This window comes from Danaus plexippus, chromosome 20 (genome assembly GCF_018135715.1).
Source record: "Danaus plexippus chromosome 20, MEX_DaPlex, whole genome shotgun sequence".
Taxonomy (NCBI): domain Eukaryota; kingdom Metazoa; phylum Arthropoda; class Insecta; order Lepidoptera; family Nymphalidae; genus Danaus; species Danaus plexippus.
In genome coordinates, this window is record NC_083550.1 from 3,104,758 (window position 1) to 3,125,348 (window position 20,591).

Below are 20,591 nucleotides of genomic sequence, written 5' to 3' on the forward strand. Positions count from 1 at the left end.
GTGCAGTCCGTTATTTGAAGGCTGTACCATGTGTCTCGGCATAGTGTACATATTTAAATATGTGCTTGAATATGAAGACAGTTTTTGAATGAGGACAAATTATCTTTCCTACATTTGTTACGAGGCATTGTTTCATGTTGCCCTACTATAATCATAAACTATGTTTTTGATTTATTGAAATTAAGTTAATATATACTGATAAGGTCATTGATACGATAAGAAATAACTTCGTTGTCAAAAATGTGGAGAAAAAAAAAGATTTCATAAACTAGTTTAGTTAATAACAGACACTTGTAATGGTTAACATAATTGCGAATGTTCTGTTTATGAATGCAAAATAGTTAAACTTCAAAGCAATTTAATTGTTATATTTTACCTGCTACGTAATAAATCTATTCTGAGCCATATCAGTATATATAATTATTGTTTTGTGAAATGTAAATAATAGACAACGGGCAACACTGACTGGGTAAGGAAATAAAGTAGTGTATTTATCGTATATTAAACTCTTAATTTGACATTATTTACCAAATTTCGATACATTTTATTATATAAATAAACTAGATATTGTGAAATATACATCAGAATAATATTGTGAATATCGGAACAACGTGAAAATGGATTATTCACTGAATCAATTACCACTGTTATATAATAGATCTGTTCTATAAAAAAATAAATTATAGTAGATAAATCTTCTAATGTTAAAGAAAAAATTCCTATTCGGTATAGCTATGAACATTGATAAATGACTTATAAAAATTAAATGAAACGTACTTGATATCATACAATATTTATAATCATTTTTGTATATATATATATATATATGATCGATAAAAACAATATTGTTCTATATATATACATACACACAGTTCTAACTGTAAAATTACTTAATATCGAGGAATAAATGAACAATAGGTATGCTATGGAATATTCAAAAGATAATGTAAAATCAATTACTTCCGATAAACCAATACATTAATTTCGTAACGATTCTGTTTTAAGAAGTTCCGTTGGACAACTGATGACGGTGGCAAATTAATACCAAATATGTCTGACGCTTGGGAAAAATCGCAGCCGGTTTAACAAGACGTCTCGTTAAAATGAGGGTCCCATGGGAGAAAAGTTTGGAACCCTTTTTGTTTCTCGTCTATATTAATGAATATTTACATATTAATAGTAGATATAATTGCGTTTCCTGGTGTAATGAAATGTAGTTTTAATAAAGTAACATAGTAATAAAGTTAATTTATTTCTTTACAGTAAGAAAACCTTGTTTTGCATATTCCGAGATAAACAAGCAACTACTTACTGCACACTAAACATAATTACTTCTTTTGAGTGTCTCACTGTAATACAAATATACAATAGCAGTACACAAATGTTACGTATTATATGTTAACCGGAATGTTTTTAAAAGATTAATTTTTTAATTATTTAAGTTATTTGTCACTTCAAGCCCGCATTTCTAAATAAACAACATTTAATCACATCAAAAAAAAAATTTTTTTTCTATTATTCACGTTTCATTATTGTTAATTTAAAATCTTTATATAAATATAATGTGGTTTAGACTGTGAACATAAATTTCGTTGAGATGAAAACAGATCGATAAAGACAATAGGTGATGTGTGTCACAGTAACGATAATGAGATGCATTACTTCATATAATTATCGATGTATAAATGTTACCTAGGTTTTTCATAGTATATAATAATAAACGTGCATATTTTGATGTATATAGATCATGAGACTTTACAGTTCAATGACTATATTTTATTTTATGACTAGTCATTTGTAAGGATTTATTATTCATTTCTGGTTGGTTGGACGACCTAACTTTAATACTTTTAAGAGTAATGCAAATACTATACTTCATACATATGTTATGTTTATACATATGTTTGTTTATTTAAAGAAAAAGTCAATAATTATTTATTAGAAATACCAAGTTTTATTGCCTTATGTTACATTGTTTTAAAGTTATATTGTTAGTATAGAAACGCCTCGCATAAATGCAATTGTGAAATTTGTGCTGTTTAAAATGTTATAAAAGAAAATTTTTATATTTAAACCATTGGTATATATTATATTGAATTTATCTACTTTCAATATATTTTATTTTACCATGACTATAAACTAATACACACACACACACATACACGAACACGCACACACTTATGTATGTATATAAGGCAACCACATATCACAAATTTCAGGATATGTGAGTGGTCAATACAAAAAGAAAATAGTTAGTAAGTGATTATTATATAGGGTTTTCCATTAAGGGCGCTTGATCTTTGAAATGCAAAAAAAATACATGTAGGAAAGATATTTGCGAAATTTTTTTTTATTTGGAAGGTCTATCGACCCCATTATGTATGGAATATGACATCATTCAAATGACCGCCACGGCTTCGGTTGGTGGCGCGCACACGAAAGGTCCAATTTTCGATGACTCTGGCGCACAAATCGGGCTGTATTTGATCGATGGCGTGGCGTATGTTGACTTTGAGGGCATCGGTGGTTTGCGGCTTGTTGGCATAGACCTGCGACTTAAGAAAACCCCACAAGAAAAAGTCCAGCGGGGTCAAATCGCACGATCTCGGTGGCCAGTTCACGTCGCGTCCGCGCGAGATGACCATGTCCAGAAATTGCTCGTGCAGAACTTCCATCGTAGCGTGTGCTGTGTGGCACGTAGCGCCGTCCTGTTGAAACCACATGTTGTCCAGATCCATATTCTAGATTTCAGGCCAAAAGAAGTTGGTTATCATCGACCGGTATCGCTCACCATTGACGGTGACGGCCACACCATTATCGTTTTCGAAAAAATACGGACCAATCACGCCTCCGGCCCAAAATCCGCACCAAACAGTCACTTTCTGCGGGTGCATTGCCACTTGGTGAACCTCGTGTGGATTGGTCTCGTCCCAAATACGGCAATTTTGCTTGTTGACATAGCCATTCATCCAAAAATGCGCCTCGTCGCTGAAGATGATTTTTTTGCCAAAATCGGCGTCAACTTCCAACTGCTCTAATGCCCAGTCAGCGAACACACGGCGCTGTCTATGGTCATTAACCTTGAGCTCTTGGGTCAGCTGGATCTTGTACGGGTGCAGGCTCAAGTCACAACGCAAAATTCGCCAAGTTGTCGTCTGCGAAAGGCCGAGTTCCTGTGCGCGACGCGGAATTGACTGCCGCGGGTTTTCGAGGACACTGTCGCGCACAGCGGCGATATTCTCGGCAGATCTCGCGTTACGTTGACGCACGGGAACCGGCTGATTGTTAACTGACCCGGTTGACTCGAATTTGTCCACCAATCGACGGATAGTCGACTCGGCAGGACGATCATCGCGACCGTAAAACGGGCGAAGTGCGCGGAACGTTGCTCGAACTGAAGACCCATTTTCATAAAACAATTTTATGATTTGCACGTGCTGCTCGACACTGTAACCTGCCATGGTGGTTTGGGAGGACGGAATGAATATAACACACTGCATTTGACAGCTGTCACTCAAACAACATGGCCGCAATCAGCTGTCAAAGTTCAAGCGTCCCTATTGGAAAACCCCATATTAAGAGCATTAATTTAAATTTTTAAATAACATTAAATTAACACCTGGCATGAGAATCAGAGTAAAATATGTATAATAGGTAAAGCAGAGAGTAGGATGGAGGTACAATTTCGTTTGATGAGACAGTTTATTTATCTTCCTCTAGTTTGTGTGATGGCATTTATATTTATATCGGTCAGATGTGACAACTGTCGGGGCTGTGGTCGAATGTTTATTTTTGTTTATATAAAAAGATGCTTCCTGTTAAGCCACCCGGATTCACGATCTAGTTTATAAAAACAATAATGGCATAAAGTTACGAGACTATTTTTAATATACGTCACTTCCTTCTCTCCTCCCATGGAAAATCTTTAGATCTAAAAGCTATAGTTGGTCAATTATATTCGAAAACGTATATACTATAACTACCTATACATTTTTTTTCTAATTTTCATATTATATAATTTTCTCATAGTTATACTTTATTGTAATAGATAACATTAAAGTTTGTATTGAAATTCCAATTAGAGATCTACTATCGGTTGAATTTGTAAGATTCACTTTCAATATTGTAGGTTTGAGAAAGTTCTGTACCTATGTTATTTAGTTCACCGATTTAGATATGACCAACATTTTACCATAACATAGTTTGAATAAACTAAAACATTATTATCTTTAATGATAATAGTTTATTTGTTAAATACTATACTGTTCGTTGCTCCTCAGTTCATCCAAAAATGCTTTAATGCTTGGTTAAATGTCTTGTTTTTTATTATTATTATTACAATCGAAACGTAATATTAGTGGGAGAACATAATCCCTATGTTGCCCTAACAAATCTTATGTCAACAGATATATTTATAAACGGGTCATCTTTTAAGGATTACTCCGATAGGGGCAGAAAAATTAGAACGGTTTTTTGTTCGTACATAAAAAAATGCACTCGAGGTTATTAAGTTTGAGAGTATAAATTAATACTATTATTTCATCTCCACGTATGAGTTTATGGTGGGAAAACTGTGATTAAAATTTTTATTGATTGCATTTCCTGTTAAAAATTTCATTGCACATTTAATTTTAAAAACATTCGCGGTCTTAATACGGTTATTTCATTACTTTATTGATATGAACAGTTAAATTAATAAATTTTATTGAAGTGTATGTGGTGTTAGATTTTCAAATCATTTCAGAGATTGACGAGTGATAACAAGCACTCCTAGCTCTGTTAAATGTGCCATGTGCATGTCGTCAGTTGTTATAAACATTACTAATACAAAATATATAATAAACTAGGAACCAGCCCCAGCTTCGCACGTGCTCTTTACAAAAAATATAAAATAGCCTTTTAAATTGTGAGAATTATTAAACTTATATTAGGATAACTTTCAAATGGTACGCACGATTTAAATGATTTAAAAAGTAATTTACGGATACTGATGTAGGCTTGAACACGAAGTAATTTAATTTGATATGATTTTATACCGTAATTATGTAAATAGCTCTCCTATAAACGCTTCATGAATGCCAATTTTTAAAAGTAGTAATATGGATATAGTATGTTATCCTTAAGAGATAGACATATGCCATTGCGGACTTTTCTGTAGACCTATATAAAATACACAATTCCACCACATATTGTTTTGTTATATCTCAAAGGGTTTTGGCAGCGTTTTCCTTAAAAACTGACAGACGGATCATTTTTTCCCGATATCTTCAACAAATATCGTTAATATACACACAAACCAATACAAAACCTTAATAAATTATATATTAAAACCTTTCTCGAGAATCACGCTATTGAGTGGTGAAAACCGCCTGACAGTTGGTGCAGTAGTTTTTATGTTTATTGCGAACAGACAGACAGACAGACGCGGCGGGGTACTTTATTTTATAATACGTATAGGTAATTAATTGGATATGATTTAATAGTTTCTGTTCTGTAGCTCTTCTTTAATAAAAATTTTATGCTTACAATTAAATGTATTTTTTTTTATATGCAAAGGCATTGTTTACTTTCAATTATACAATGTTCTACATTTTTAAGTATATAGCTTACAAACTGAATTTTATTTAATTTTAAAAACTCTCTTCCCTTTTATAATTGTCATTTAACGGTTATATTCTTTACATCATTTTGGACACGAGCCTAATACTCGTGCAATGCTGGACCGATATTAACCAAACACAATTACTAACCACAGCAGATAAATTGACAATCAAATGAAATCAATTTGAGAGTTACGAGTACACAGATTCATATATATTTATATATACACACACAACACGCATGCACGCACACACACACACACAAAACTTACACACACACGCACACGACGTCAAACTTATGACACCCTTTTTTTGTGTCGGGGCTTAAAAATAGAGTACAATATTACATATACGATAAATCACATGTTATTAATAAAATAAAACATATTCCATTATTAACTAGTTATAATATAAAATACTTCTAAATTAATCATTGTTCAACAATTAAAAAAAATACACTGTCACTTTTTTTTATTCTGATATGGAAATAACATCTTAAAGATAATATTTATTTATCGTATTCTTCAAAGGTTTGTCTTTGAAGGCAATAAATTAAGTTACTACTGAGACACCTCGAACTCAGGTGTTTGTAAAAAAGATACTATGATTTTTATTTCAAACTCTTACAAGTAATGATGTTTGAGATTTTTTAGAGTATACATTTTAATTCTAAGACACTTTCATCTCGTCTGCCCGTGATCACGGTCGCTGAAAAGTAATCGAAACGTCTTGATTATGAAGAAATAAAAAACAAACCGCGTAGTATCTAAAGAACTCGGTTTCATTTAAATGTAGCAAGTTATTTTTCGTTGAAAATATCTCAAAAATATGTATATAATCATGATTATTATTATTATTAAAATCGAATTTGTTATAATAGCGTGAATAATAACGCCGAACACAACTTTCATAAATTGATAACACTCAATTAAAAATATAGGTTTGATAACAGATAATTAATTTAATCAACAAAAAAAAAAAAATTTTATTAAGTTTACATTAGACTTTTGTACAAATTTAATTAAAACTTAAATTATTTAACCATTAGTATGCACGTCAGTTACTACTTCAGACCAAACTGCTTTATGCTTATCACAAGTTTTCACCGTCACATTGCATTCGAAGCGTTTCCTGATTCTCGTTTTATAATATACGTTAAGAGACGAGACGAAACTTCTCAGCATTCTATGGATCCAACGTGCGGGTGCCAGGTCCGTGGCGTTGCAGAGAGAGGAGCTTCAACAGTGCCTGGTACTCGCGCCCCAGGTGTAGGTTTAAGGTGCCCCTATCTAACGCGCGTTAAGCCTCGTCTTCACCGTCCAAGCTCCTCTCTCTACCTAACCAAATTTGAAACAAACCTACTAGGGCTGCCTTTAAGTAAGTTCTAAGAATGAATTGATGTTAGTTCTGGACAGGCCCAAGTTTTTTAGTAGCTAGTAGAGAGATTTGTCTGTTATACCTCTCGCTCCCACTTCTACCGCGTACAAGTTACCTATTCCAAGTGAGGTAGTTAGTGAGGTCGTAATAATTTAATGTGCGTAGATTTATTAATGAAACTGGTTACTCTTATATAATATGAATATGCAAATTAGGGATAAGCTTGATGAACAAAATTTTGTGAAACCCTGTTTAAAACTTACATAAAAGATTAACATAAAGTAAGATTTATATAAGTACGGTCTGTTTGTCAAAAGCAGCCTTTCCCACAGTGGCCGATAACGCTCGCATATGGGCACTGCAGGCCTAAGGGGTAAGAGACCCAAAAAAAAAATTGAAGCGTTGTGTAGAGGCCTGGGGGGTGATTTGTAATTTAATTTAGCTAGGATAAGTTATAGTGGTTTTTCAGTAGCTGAAAAAATGGAGGTGTTAAGAAATAATTTAATCTCAAAATTGGCAGTAAACAAACTAACTTTGAAGACCCATGGTCTAATGTTTAAATTATAATATTTGCTAGTAAATGATAATGAAGGGAAGTTGTTATTAATACTCAATGGGGATTTATTTTATTGAATCTAGATATAAAATATATTGATCCAGAGGGTGTCCTACTAAGTATTTTTCCGATATTTAGCTTTGGGCATACGGGTACGCGACCCCGGATCCTCGAGCCACCACTTTCATACCTTTATCCTCAGTCCATGAAGGTGGTGTCCTGTACCTCCCCTCATTCCCCTTCCTAGCCTCTTTCCCCCCTTCTCTATCTTTTCCTTTCCTGGTTTTACCCGTAAAACGGGGTTTTGGAGGTCAGACGGCAGTCGCTCCGTTAAAACCACTCCCGCCACTCTTATGGTTGCAAAAGTTTATGGACTGGGTACGGCTAGGGCGTCGCCGATAAACGACGCGCAGGCACATCGCCCTACACCTGCGATAAGTGGGCAAGGGCTACCGTGTCAAGTACGGGCACGGCTAAAGACGTTAGTACCCCGAAGGAAACTCCGCTTTGCAACGTGGAATATTGGCTCTCTAACCGGACGATGCAGAGAACTCGCAGATGTACTCATGAGACGCCGGGTCCAGTGTGCGTTCCTCCAGGAAACTCGCTGGAAGGGCAATAAGTCTCGGAACATCGGACAGGGTTACCGGCTGATATACACTGGGTCGCCTTCAGGTAAAGCTGGTGTAGCGGTAGTGCTATCTGAAGAGCTTCGGAATGGTCTTCTTGAAGTTGATCGTCGCTGCGACCGCCTGATGCGGGTGCGGGTACTGATCGAGGGAGTGATTACTAACTTGATCAGTGCTTATACTCCTCAGGCTGGATGTAGCGGGTCCGAAAAAGAGTCATTCTGGGAGCAATTTGAAGAGGTTCTACGTGCTATACCAGCTGCTGAAGTAATCATAGTTGGGGGGGACTTAAATGGCCACGTAGGTAGGGCTGCGGAAACGTTTGACCGTGTACACGGTGGTTTTGGTTATGGTCGCCGCAATGCAGAGGGAGAAAATATTCTCAGAACCTGTATTGCGTCTGACTTAGCCGTCGTGAACACGTTCTTCCAAAAGACTCCACAGCACCTTATCACGTATAAGAGCGGGTCCCACTCAACCCAAATAGATTATCTGCTGACCAGACGGTGTCATATCGGCAAGGTGACTAACTGTAAAGTCATTCCTGGTGAAAGCCTGACGGCCCAACATCGACTTCTTGTCATGGACTATGTCGTTACCCCGAAAAAGAAAGTGGCCGAGAAACGTAAGCCTCGCATCAGGTGGTGGTTGCTGAATGGAACGATGCAGACCAGCTTTCGGGCAGAGGTTGAGAGTCATAATCTGTCGACTAATACCGAAACTGCTCAGGAAGTTTGGGATCGAGCCCAGTCAGCAATTATCACAGCAGGTAAACGAGTTCTAGGCCTTTCTAAGGGAGGACGGGTCATTGACAAGGAGACATGGTGGTGGAATGACGAAGTGCAGGAGGTGATTCGTGAAAAGAAGACTGCCTTTAAGAAGTGGCAGCAATCAAATTCTCCTGAAGACAGACTAGAGTACATAGCAGCGAAACGTGCCAGTAAAAGGGCTGTTGCCAGAGCCCGCAGTGATAGGTTATCACCATTATATGATACACTTGAAACTGCGGAGGGGCAGAAGCTCATTTACAAATTGGCACGAGCTCGGGATAAGGCGACGCAAGATATCGCAAAATGTCTTAGCGTCAAAGATTCCCAAGGCACGTTGCTGTGTAATCATGCCTCTGTGAAGGAGAGATGGAGATGCTACTTCAAGGAGTTGCTAAATACTCAGCACCCGTGCAGTCTTCCAACCGAAATACCTCCTAATCTTGGACTTATTGCCCCGATAACACCTGACGAAACTCGGAATTGTCTTCGACGCATGAAGAATCGGAAAGCGGTGGGACCTGACGATATTCCGATCGAAGCGTGGAAATCATTGGGCTCTCTTGGCGTGCTCATACTGACGGACCTTTTTAACCGCGTCTTGAACACTGGGACTATGCCACATCAGTGGCGTTATAGTTACATTACCCCTATATACAAAGGCAGGGGCAGTGTTCAAGATTGTGGTAGTTATAGGGGCGTTAAGATCATGAGTCACACCATGAAGCTCTTTGAGCGTATGATCGACCTCAGGCTCCGCCGAGAGTGTACTGTCTCGGAATGTCAATATGGATTTCAGCCAGGATCGGGCACCTTGGACGCCATCTTTGCCATCAGAACTCTGATGGAGGCATACAGGGAAAAAAGGAGAGCTCTGCATGTCGCATTCCTAGATCTGCAGAAGGCCTTTGACTGCGTGCCTCGTCAATGTATCTGGTGGGCATTGCGATTCAAAGGGATCCCTGAGGCCTATATTGACATCATCAGAGACATGTACCGCGATTCCGTTTCAATGGTTAGGACTGCTGTTGGCGATACAAAACCCTTTCCGATCTCAGTAGGGGTTCACCAAGGCTCGGCTCTTAGCCCCTTCTTGTTCAATATAGTGCTGGACACTGTCTCGGCTAACATCCAGGACCAGCCTCCATGGCTGATGATGTATGCCGATGACATAGCGCTCATTGATGAGAGCAGGTTGACGCTAGAGCGAAGAGTGAACCTCTGGAAGGGTACGCTTGAGAACGGTGGTCTTAAACTAAATGTGACGAAGACCGAGTACATGGCTTGCGGAAGCCCGGACTCTTGCACTATCCATATAGGTCCTGAACCAGCCGTTAAGTCGGAAAAGTTCAGGTACCTTGGATCTATTCTGCATGAGTCCGGAGGCATCGATCACGATGTCCAAGCCCGGATCAGCGCTGCTTGGGCGAAATGGCGTGAGGTCACAGGTGTGGTCTGCGATCGCAGAATACCTACCAAGCTCAAGGGAATAATATACAAGAGCATAATCCGACCGGTTCTCTTATATGGAAGCGAATGTTGGCCAACACTGTCCAGGCACACTCAGGAGCTTCACGTCACGGAGATGAAGATGCTGAGGTGGATGTGTGGCGTAACGCGGGCTGACCGTATACGTAACACATTTATCCGAGGTAGTCTTGGAGTTCGTGACGTAGCGGATAAGCTTCAAGAGAGTCGCCTGAGATGGTATGGCCACGTTGCACGCCGGCCTGAGAATTACGTCGGAAAAATCTGCCTTGACATGTCGGTCCCTGGAGCAAGACCCCCAGGACGCCCAAGAAAGCGATGGCTGGACACCGTGAAGCAGGATATGAGAGCCAATGGACTTACCACCGCGGATGCTAAAGACCGTGCAAAGTGGAGGAGTTTGAGCAGGAAGGCAGACCCTGGCTAATGCTGGGATAATTGCCAGGAAGAAGAAGAAGAAGATATAAAATATATATAATATTGATAAGAAAAATATTCTTACATGAAGAAAAATTTGCAACATCAATGTTATTGCTAATTGTTATTTAAAAAAATATATGCATTCCTTTTATGCTGTGTTATGAGTCGACTGGAAAAACTAAATGACGGTTATGTAATAAAGATGTCGGTTGCTGACTTACTGGAATAAGAGTTCTAGAAATAAAATTTATAAAACAAGGAAGGAAATGTTGACAATATCTTTTACATTTGGGAAGACCAAAGCATGATATGATAGCAATGGCTGATTATTAATATACTCCTGTTTTTGTTTATTTTGTTACTTAAAAAATAGTTTCGTTTTATATAGTGAGATTTGTTTTTATATTTTATGAGAAACTTAGATTCAAGAACGATATCTGTAAAGATTTTTAAAGCCATATACACATTAAGCAAACAATTTATTAACTTGAAAGAAATTTCTGTAACTTGGAAAGTGACTGTTTATTTATTGCGTAGGAACAGTTTTGATTTAAAAATTATGATGTTAAATAACATACGTTAAAAAAATAACAAAAAAATATATCACTTCTATACATTTACGATAGATACGTGTGTTTTTACGTAATAATTATGTCAAAAAAAATAAACTGTATTTATAATTATTTTTTAAAAAGATTTGAAGTAACAAACTAAAATAATTCAGAATTATTGTATGAAATATTTCTTTTTAAATACTTCATATCAGAAATATATTCTATGCTATAGCATACATTAAAAATTTATTTCAAATACAATCTATGACTTTCATTTTTATATCTCTAGGTATGTTAAACCAAAAATAATTATGTCTTCATATAAGTTACAAATAAATAAGGTTCGAAGAGACTTACCGATATAATCATATATTGTACGTGGAAAAACCATATTTTATTTCATTTCACAGAATTAGACAGCATGGCTCCAACCAATGTAGACATTACACGATCTGGATCTATCTTTCACACTACATCTATTTTATTTTTATATAATCATTACGCATTAAAATATATATCCAAATAAATTGTTCCCCTTAATTTCGTGATTGTTTAAAACATATCTAAAATATTAAAAAAAATATGACAGAAACGTTAAGCATCTTTCATAATTTACGTAACTCGCAGCGTCTATGCAAAGAGGAGACATATTGACTATTTAGTTTAAATATATCTTATGTAGATATTAGAATTAAAAGAAATATGTTTCAGTTCCAGTCACTATCATCTAATAACACGTCTAATAGTATTGCAAAATAAAAAAAAAAATATTAATTCTTTTATCATCATCGTCGCAGGAATCTTTGCAGACTCGTCGTGGTCATCACGTATCAGTGATCCGTATACATGATGGCTTTCTTTGGAAGATAGTTGAACCGGTTTCCCCTTGCCTTCTGCACCAGCACTTTATGTGGCTATTTAGAGTCTTAGGCTTGCAATATCATCTCCCAGCCAGTTTCCCGTCCGGGTTTGTAGTTATTAATTCTATAGTGAAGTAAAATCACTAAATCGAAGTTTTTACTGTGCATAGTAATACTAACTACATGTACAATTACAGTACATCTCTCATGATGTTTATATATCAAATATGCTTTGATAATAAATCACATAGTAAAGTAAGTGTAACCGTTACTTTTCAACTAGCAATAAGGTACATGAACTTGACATTGTTATTTAACAGCTTTCGACTCACGATGCTAATTCGATACCGTTTTGTCGTCTGTTTGTGTTCTCTGAAATACGCTATACTATGGTGGGAATTATTATTTTTTCATAATGCTAAATACTACTTTCTGTTTGCGACTTCGTCCGTGTTGTGTTGTATAAATCGCAGTAATTTTATTGAGCAACGATTAAACTTCTTCCCAATTTGTAAGATTATCATCCTTGTGGCTCTATAAGTTAAAATATAAAAAAATAATACCAAAAATTTTCAAAGTATCTGTCAGTTTAAAACTTCGTTTAATATGACGTACTATTAAAACATAAGCGTCATAAAGAATTTGATTTAAATATTGTCTTCTTACAAGTAGCATATGTATGTTAATGAGAAAGTTCCTTGTATCTAGTCAAACAATTTGCTTACAAATACGTATTTAGTTTAAGACTGGAACTGAGTATAAAATTGCATTGCACTAATCGCTACTATAAGTGTAATCATTAATTTTTTTTTTTATGGTATAAGCGATCGGAGACACGGCAAATAGAAGTATATTAGGTGTGACGAATCGAAGCAATGTGCATTATATCAACAATATGAAAAAACACATGTTCATGTTTTATCAGAACGAATGTAATATAATGTTATCAAAATTATTACATACGGACCTCAGTTTCATAACATATGATTTAACGAGAAAAAAAATTGTTTTTTTTTTGTTTTGACTTCAAAGGTAATGGTAATTCTGATGAGTTTTGATAAAATCTTGAGATTTCATTGATACGTTACATGATTAAATATCTTTTTTTTTTTGTTATAACAAATTCTGTTAGTCCGTCGCTTTGACAGATTCACTAGGGGAGGGGAGGGTTTTTAGTTCTAATAAAGGCTATTGTTTTAGAGTGTTTTATTTATAACAAGGTTTTGTTCATGAGTTCGCTTAGACGAATAATAATTTTTGGGTAACATATGGTGGTATATGTATGTAGTTAACAACGGGGATGGCCTTAAAACTGATTATGGCTATGCAGACTATATATAATATATTATTATTATATTGTATAAAACAAAGTCGCATTCTGTCTCCGTATATCCCTACGTATTCTTAAATCTTTAAAACTACGCAACGGATTATGATGCGTTTTTTTTATAGATAGAGTGATTGAAGAGGAAGGTTTATATGTATTGTAATATCCATAAAATAGTGGAGAAATACTGCTTTTTTTAGGTTTCAATTGTGATGTCGTAAATAATTAATTTTTTTCCGCTTACATGGCAAACGCTGGCTGAACCACAAGAGATTAATCATAATAATGTACCAAGTGTTTCACACATTGAAAAGTTCTACAGAAAAATCAGCAATGGTATATGTCTTTCTCTTACGGATATCCCACAATTACAGTTTTTGTCATTTACTTTTAACGAAAAATAATACATAATATTCACGCGATTTTAACCAAAACAGCATTAATTCTTATCCAATTAAATACCTTAAATATATTGTTGATTTAATATTTATCTATACGGTCCTTTACAGCATATGATTAAAATTTTATACCCGTGCGAAAACGGAGCGGGCCGCTATGGTTTTATGTACAACGTTCACAGTTTTTCTTTAGAGTATTCAGTATCAGCACTGCACCCATGCGAAGCCGGGACCGGTCGCTAGTATGTATATATACAAATAATTAATAATATGTCGGTAACATCAAAACTTTGATAATACAAAGTACCTAAGTATTCAATAAGTGTTTCTTAGATAAAATACGAACTTATTTTTTGAATTATCGCCAAAATCCCGGAATGCAGATAATAGTATTTTATACACTGGCTTAGTCGTAGCCATTAAATCTTTTTGTTATCGTTAAAACAGCAATTTTATCATATATGTATAAGGTAAAGAAAAAGGATTCGCCACGTAATATAAACGAACGATACGATTCCATATTATGTTTTATGAATGACAAACCTTGACACAGTCGGTGTGTAAGTAAACGTTCGTGCTCCTACTAAGCACCACAATCCAGTATGGCGACATTCGACATTCTGTTTTGTTTTGTTACGTCTCCTTTTACGTCTTCACAAACACTTCAGACAATGTGATGATAACATTGAGTACCTATTGACGTGAACGCATGGTGTGAATATTAATATATTTATGCTTTTAGTTAGCTGTAAAATTTATTGCAGCCTACGTAAATACTTCGTTTATAACTCACTCAACGTAAATATTAACGTAAGAGATGTCGATTTTTTTTAAGTCTCACCGAAATTACGCGTAAATTTTATTAGTCCCGGTTACTTTATTTACTTTATTGGCAGTATTTTTTTTTTTTTGTGAACTACACAAATAAATAAAATTGAAGTGTCTGTTTGTAGTTTTAAATTACCAGGTTCTTAATTAACGCATATGAATATTTATATGATACGTACATCGAAAGAGTTTTTTTAATTTTTGACTGTGTGTCTGTTTGTTGCAGCTAATCTATGGAACGGCTGGACCGATTTTGTCGATAACATTGTTAAGTAGAATTAATGTATTTAGGAGTAACTCAGGTTACTTTTAACCGACTTGAAAAAGGAAGAAGTTTTCATTTCGACTAAATGTTTGTTACACCGTTACCTCTTGAGTTGGCTGATGTTGAGATATTTTTTTATCGAAAGGGAAAACAATTTTTAATTTATCATTACATAAAACCATTGTGATCAAATCAGGACCTGGTTAAGGGATCTTCGGGAAATCGATTGAAAACTAATAAGGATGATAGCGTGTTCTCGAATCTCGAAGGGGGTTTAAATGCGGCGAAAGAGTAAGCATCAGCTATATCTATAATATATTTCTTTAAGATAAGCACCCTGGTCCAATAGTTTTCACCTCGTTCTTTACCGTCAACACGTGAGGGCCTTACAGGGATCGTCAAATGACGTTATCTTAATACTGTGTAATTAAATAGAAAAAATATTTCTAAAAAAACTACTGAGATGTTGCAGAGATTTAACAAAATTATGAAAATTAAGACTACGCTATTTGTATCAAAGTGTGTTTCATCTTGTCTGCCCGTGGTAGCGGTTGCTGGAAAGTAAACGTAACTATGGGAAGGTGCAGAAATTGAATAATAAAAACGAGTAGTATTCTGAAAACTTAGTTTCATTAAAACTTACAATGTTATTGATATGAAGGGACGAAGAAAATAGATCGATGAAGACTATTATTTACCATTCTTATGCATACAACCATTAATAACTGTCAACATTAATTATTTTTTGTGAACCGTGTTTTATTATCAATAAGAATTATTAATGAAAAAATTATACAGTATATGTAATTACATTACTCTATAGGTGGTTCCGAACATTGCTCTGGAGACAGTTGGGATAGATTTGTTCTGAAGTAACTAATTATTGAAAAGAAATAAATCATTAAAATAATCTTCTATTTTCCATTTAATATTCAATGTAACTCAAGTTTTTAGTTAAATAATTACAGATAAGAAAAATGGTCTCTTAATAACTATGTTTAATGTTTTGTAGTATCGAAGACTGTTAGAATCGCTCTTTGATTCAAAATATTACATACACATAATGGTTAAAAAGTAATACGTGTATTCAAAGGCCCTTTATATTATTTTCTTTAACTATATATCAAATAGAATGACATAGATGTTTACAACAGAATATAATAAAAAAGAAATTTACGAAAATAAAAACTATATGAGGCTTACGCCAATAGATGATTCTATCACGCAAAGGCTAGTTTAGTAATCAAATAATACGATAATGATACATATAAAGATAATAATACATGTACATAGAAAGTCTCTTCTGTCTGATAGACCTTCGCTATACTTTGTTTCTATGTAAATAATTATGTTCAATTAATTGCTTGTATATACTTAAAATAGTTATTCTTAAATTTTTTATATAAGTAAATGTATTTTTGTTATTAATGTTATGATTAACAGATATCTATATTAAAGGAAATGGGATGATAAGCGAATCCATACATGATTAATTGCTGTACGTTGATAAGGCTTTCGTTAGGGGGAGCGTTTTCTCGAAAACAGAAAGCGAATTCTTTAATGTCTATCGTTTTTCGCAATCGAACATCCCGTACCCATACGCTTAGTTTGTTTCGGAAAATTGCCAGTTTTTTAATGATATATCTTCCCACAGTATTAAAGCAGGTTATATATGAAATACCAGAAACTCGAAGTATCGTGACGATACAAACTCGTACTGAGCATACTTTTTTTGCATTCTGATCTTGTTTAGAATAAGAAAAGTATTTTTATTTCGACAACACAGATCATGATTGAGATAAATATTTCTTATTATCTATAACTCGCTTCTCCCAACCTACTTGGGTAAAGTTCTTAAGATATTAAAGTATATATATAATTTTTCCCAATATTTTTTTTTTTGTTTTTTATAGTTAAATATTTTTTAAATAATTTTCCACTTCCATCAATTATTTTAAATGTTGTTTTCTTCAAATAAATTCAAAATTTATAAAATGCTCATGACAAATTCTACATTTATCTTTGATGCCTAAGTTAGTTTTAAATGTATACCTCCATTCAAAAAAATATTCCCATTATCCGTATAATTTTTTAAGTAATAGATTTTAGCTTTAAAATTTTCCTCGTAATTAAAATGAGACGTTAATAAAATTAATCGTCTTTAAGACTTTATTTCACTGTACTTTGTATTGAATTAATTTTGTAACGATTGAAATACGTGAATTTCCATTGGCGTTAGATAACTAAAAGTTTAAGTAGGGTTTTTTTATCAAGTGTGATAGTACTATCTAAGAATTATCGCATTACCATTTTTGTGTCACTAGTTAGGAAATTTGTAGTTCGACGTCTAAACTATTGGTTTTGAAATGTCTTATAGTATAATACATTTTATCAACAACCATATCTTATATACTAACCCGTACTGGTAATTCAACTTAATCTACGGTTATTATTTTATCATCAAATAATACTTTTTACAGCCTTCCTTAATCGCTCCGTCCAAAACGTTTATGAGGTCTCCACTCAATACTAGTTGTACATTTGAAGAAAACTGTCAAAATTTTTTAATTACTTTATCTGTAGCGGATCGTAAAAATTATATATGTCAAAAGGCCTTCACCAAATTCTTATTTAGATCGTCAGCCATAATCATTAATGTCATATTGATATCACCGAGTTATTTTATAAAGCAGTAACACATACAAAAATAGCATGTTTTTGTATAAAGAATTGTCCGCATAGTGTTTACGTTTTTCAAATACGATCCGCACGTTCAATTGTGTGGTCAAAATGAACGGTTGCGTTTTGATTTATATAAACCGGATGTGTATCAAAATGAAACTAGGTTTTATGTTGCATTAATATATGAATGGATCGTTATTTAAAATGGGAAAAGTGTCTATTGCAGTATACATATATGTAGAGTTGAAATTAGTTTAATAAAAAAATATGTATTATATGATTCATCGACTTGAGCAGGGTCGGAACCTGCTACAACCGTAGTATCGCGTGCCACCTGCTTTACCAATGAGCTATCGTGTCCTTCTATGACTGTAAGTTAAGCATTCTATATATTTAACAATAATATCAGAATGGAGGTGCAATCTATTAGTTTTCCTCATGTACATATATCAAAGGTTTCTAATATTGCTGTATAAACGAAATATTGTTAAAATATATTTTCAGATTGTTACTAATAAAATTACCAACTTTTAACTCAAACAAGATAAGTTAATTATAATAATATAATATATTCATTATATAAAAAATATATATTTTATTTACGAAATATTATTTGACTTTATATATAGATTTGAATGTTAGTTAGTTTGTGGGTATGTGTGGTTATTGTTTCACACAATACTTAAATCCTAATCATCTTTAAAATTACAAATTCTAGATAGTGCGTTAGTATTACTTATTTCTTTTGATGCCTAATGAAAACGTAGCTATAGTTCTCAGCCCGCTATCCCGGTATAATCGTATCCCTAAGACAAAACTAATATAAATACCTAATAGTTATGAAATATATAAATTTTTAGCTAATATAAGAACGAAGTAAGGTTAAGGGAACAAGGTATACAAATACGGACTTATTTTAAATGATGTATGACTTTCGAGGGCATTCATTAAAATAAAATATTTTCGGATAACTTTTCTATTATTTTAACTACATACTCCTGACGTTTCGATTACCTTGCAGCAACCGTGATAACGGGCAGACGAGATGAAATTTTTTTTCGTGAAAATGCAGTTTGTATAATAAAAAAAGTGTAGTAAATACGAAAATATTAGTTTTATTTAGACTCATGTTATACGAATAACGCTAAAGTAATGTTAAAAGATGTAATTCTCGTCATTTAAGTAAACATAAATGGACTCGTGAATTTTTTTGAGCAGGGGTTACTAACGACCCCATGTCCAAACAGGTGTCATTGAAGACCCTATGTTGTTGTGGGGGTTGTTAAGTACCCCGTTAAATGGAATATTTGCATCTAGAATTACTTATGAGTAAGTAGCCTTGTAGAAAACTTTTAGGGTGTGCCACAGTAATAATATACATGTGTATGTGTTTAACTACATCTGACAACATTAAGACGAAGTCACATACATTATGCAAATTTTTTGTTCCCAACTATAATACATTTTTTTATCTCGAATTCATTAAAAACAAGGACATCCAAATAGAAAAAAGCTATTTCTGTAATACCTAACAAAACGCTACTTCAAAAACGATTTTACTGTGTCACAATACTGTAAATTAGGCGTTTAATACAAACTGTTGCCTCATTAAATTACTATTGTTTTTGAAGTTGATTTTTTTGATTTGAATCAGCTCTATTTGATGTAGTTTTGAGGCTTGTATCAGTTTGATACTCATTAGCGACCTAAATACGTGATTGTTTATACATGTGAGCGCTGAGCGAAACGGTGGCAGCGCTAAAGCGATTGTTGTGAAAGCCAGACAATGTAGACTTATATAAAATGAGCCCTTTCCGTTATGTTATATTTACTTATACAGGGACTATTTACGAATATTAAATGACAGAAACGAAACAATCAATTGAGAATCTAATTATGTGTCAGAATTTTGTTCAGATTAAAAGTTTTATTTTCCCATTAGGTGTAATAAATACTTATTAAACGAGATTATTTTCTATGTGCTTTTATTATAAATCGCCTTGATATAGTTTCTTATAACTTATAATATAATATATAAGTCTTAAGGCCTTAGAACGTACGTACGTTACGATCAATATCTCGGATATCAAGACTCGTTGGCATTTAGTGTTATACTATGCAAGTGATTATTCATTGTTTGAAACTTCAATAATAAATATAGAATAACAGAAAATTAAACGATATAGTTTGTTTATATATTAGGAATTATAATGTACTAACTGTTCAAGGATTTTTACCATTCATATACCTACACATGAATAAATAAAATTGATAATTTTTTGAAGAAAAAATGTGAGGATATTTAACATTTACATATATTATTAATATAGTATAATTATTCTGACTCTAGATAATCCTTAGTTCATCTACTATGCTTCCTTTTTAAATTTTAATTATCCACGGAATACATATAATATTTTTGTTTAAATAATTCTCACTAAATCCTTTTGGGATTTAATCCAGGAGGGAGGTGGTTTCTAACAAACCCTTTTTTGTTTGTATTTCTTCTCACAAGATCCAGATAAACTGGGTTCAAGCTTGTATTTGTAATTATCGGAAGTAAAATCGGTAGTAGAATTGCGATTAATATAATATTATTCCGTTGTGTATTAAAAATAGTAATAGATTTTATTATAGTAGGAAAAATATGTATTTTTTAAATCGAAATAAAAATAATGCAATATTTATAAGAATACAATAAAACCTTCTTCAAATAATTATAAAAATATATGAACCTGGCAATTAAGCGAGAAATTTGCCATAAAAAAATAAAAAAATGTAAACATTAAAATAAAAGAAATATGTAACACATTGTTTTAATGGCGCAACATTGAAAAATA

At 33.7% G+C, this 20,591-nt stretch overlaps 1 protein-coding gene across 4 annotated transcripts in view; it reads right to left on the reverse strand.

Moving 5' to 3' along the window:
• Nucleotides 1-20,591, reverse strand: part of LOC116773891 (glycoprotein 3-alpha-L-fucosyltransferase A) — a 32,009-nt gene that overhangs the window by 9,198 nt on the left and 2,220 nt on the right. For 2 of the 4 annotated variants that reach the window (XM_032666454.2, XM_032666455.2), the window contains exon 1: nt 11,749-11,950. The exons of the other annotated variants lie outside the window; for them this stretch is intronic. The gene's annotated coding sequence lies outside the window, so the exon portion shown is untranslated. Of the gene's footprint in view, nt 1-11,748; nt 11,951-20,591 lie in introns of those variants that run through there. 4 annotated transcript variants of the gene reach the window in all.